A 2,532-nucleotide genomic window follows, 5' to 3' on the forward strand; every position below is an offset into this window, starting at 1 on the left:
AAGAGGGTGTGCTAGCACTGGACATCTGAGTGAGGCAGAGGTTTGTGGAGAAAGAGAAAGAATGGGGCAGATGTATTAAGCCTGGCGAAGAGATAAACTGGAGATAAAGTGGAAGGAGATAACGCACCAGCCAATCAGCTGTGTTTAAAATATGACAGTTGGGAGTTGATTGGCTGGTGCGTTATCTCCTTCCACTTTATCTCCAGTTTATCTCTTCACCAGGCTTAATACATCTGCCCCAATGTCTCTATGTGATGCACCAAGAGATTTCAAAGTAATAAAATATAACCTTTATTAATTGAAGGATAAAATATAGCGAAAATAAATAGACACAAAAGACATCAAACATATAACATGTAATAAAAAAGGATATCTCTATCCTTACAACGTGGGACCCCCACACTCCCTAAATATGGCGTGTTCACTTTAATAGTTTTTAATGAACTGTCACTTGCAAGGTATAGAAATATGCAAGGTTATAACGTGATCCTGCTGTTTCAGATTGAATTATACCACACTTAATAGTGTCTGATTAGCAGTAATATTGTAGCGACTAGATGGCTCCTAGGTAAGTATAATATCCTTTCACTGAGTATTACTGTGTGCCTGCCTGGATTGAGGAGCTAGGCAACAGCGTACATCGTGGAAAGATATAGAGCTCCCGACTGATGCCTGGTCAATACCCTGTGGGGCAAGATTCGTAGCCAAATGGAGGTAGGCTAACAAATCTACATAGGAGCGTGGTGCTCAGCACGGGGTTATCTGTGCAGTCGGCTAGTGCTCCGGAGTCCCGGAGGTCGCAGTGCTACGTGTCACGCACTGCGCCTCACACGCCGGACTTAGTTCGTGGTTCTGATGTTTGTTTGTTTCTCCCAATGGTGCGGTGGGTTTGAGCTGCTGAGCGGCAGTGTCAGTCTGGCTCCCTCTCTGCTGTGGCTGCCATCTATGTGACATGAAGATGCAGCCGCTGGCAGGCAGGGGGAGTCCCTCTATCTCTCTGAAGTTAGCTACAGCCTCAGAGCTGGCCTCTTTGTAGAACCTTAACACAGTCAGAGTCCAACACTGTTAACAGAGTTTTTATTGGGGCAGTGGATGAAGGCGTGTAAGCCACAGCAAACAGTAGTCAGCCAGTTCCCAAAGCAGGGAGTTCCTTAGTGCAGGGTGAGCCATTGATGTCACAATTCAATGTGAATCACATGATCAAACCATGGGCCACCTGGACCCAGAAGACACTACTGGAGCCTCTGCAGCCACCAGGAGAAGGTAAATCCCCAATGTGGCTCTAGGGATAGAATGCTAACAATATAACTCTTATCAATTTATCACTGTATACATGATGAATGTCGACATTTCATAACAAAACAATGAAAACAATATCCACATGTACAAGTGCAAGAATTTTTTTTTACCTGAATCACTGACTGTCATAGTGGGCAAGCTACCACAGCGAAAGTTGTGTCATTTAATTATTATTCTGTATGATACTGACACTGGATTATTTTGTGGTCTGAAATTCAATGTATATTAGGTTATAAAGATTAACAAGTAACTTAAAAGCATTATCTACAATAACCACTTGGTCCATCTAGTCTGCTCTAAAGATATGTACATGCAATTAACCTACTAGTAAATTCCCTGAAGGAAATCCATACCAAGCACGGTTATAATATACAAGCTCCACACAGTTAGGCAGCCATGGTGGGAATCAGTAATACTGTGAAGCAGTAGTTCTAACATTTACACCAACTGTACTGTTACTTACATTAAGGGGCCGATTCTGGTTCATTTGCAATTAACCAAATTTGGCCCCTGCCCCGATGGTTGGGGTTTGCATATGCGCATTTGTGCACAAAGGAACACCCAGATTGCAAATGGCCGCGGCGATTCGCTAAACGTTCCCATGGGATTGCGGGACGAGGTGTGCCGGGGTCGGGCAGCTGACGTCACATGATCATGACATAGAAACATAGAATTTGATGGCAGATAAGAACCACTTGGCACATCTAGTCTGCCCCTTTTAACATAGGGGATCCCCAGGATTACTAAAGGATTTCTAACATAGGGGATCCCCAGGATTTCTAAAGGATTTCTAACATAGGGGATCCCCAGGATTTCCAAAACCAGCACCAGGCTCAAGGGCTGGTCCTGGTTCCCAAAATATGGGGGATAAAATTTTTAGGGGTCTCCCATATTTTGGCAACAAGGACCGGGCCCAAACAGTCAAAAGAGTAATGACACAGAGTTATCCCTGCCAAGGCTGAAGCCCGGGCCTGTCCCTGGTGCTCCTGGGGTGGTGCGCGCTGGGCTGATAATTGGTTAATAATAGATTAAACTATTGTATAATGTTGTGGAACTACAAGTCCCAGCAAGCCTGCACAGCATGCAGGGATTGGAGAACCACAAGTCCCAGCATGCGGGGCATTAAACGGTCCTCTGGGTCCTGTAGTTCCACAACATAAAAAAATAGTGTAATAAAACACACACACTTACAGTATAACTTTATTACATACTACATTCATTCACACATACATT

The sequence above is a fragment of the Crinia signifera genome, chromosome 4 (assembly GCF_055691185.1).
Source record: "Crinia signifera chromosome 4, ASM5569118v1, whole genome shotgun sequence".
NCBI lineage: Eukaryota > Metazoa > Chordata > Amphibia > Anura > Myobatrachidae > Crinia > Crinia signifera.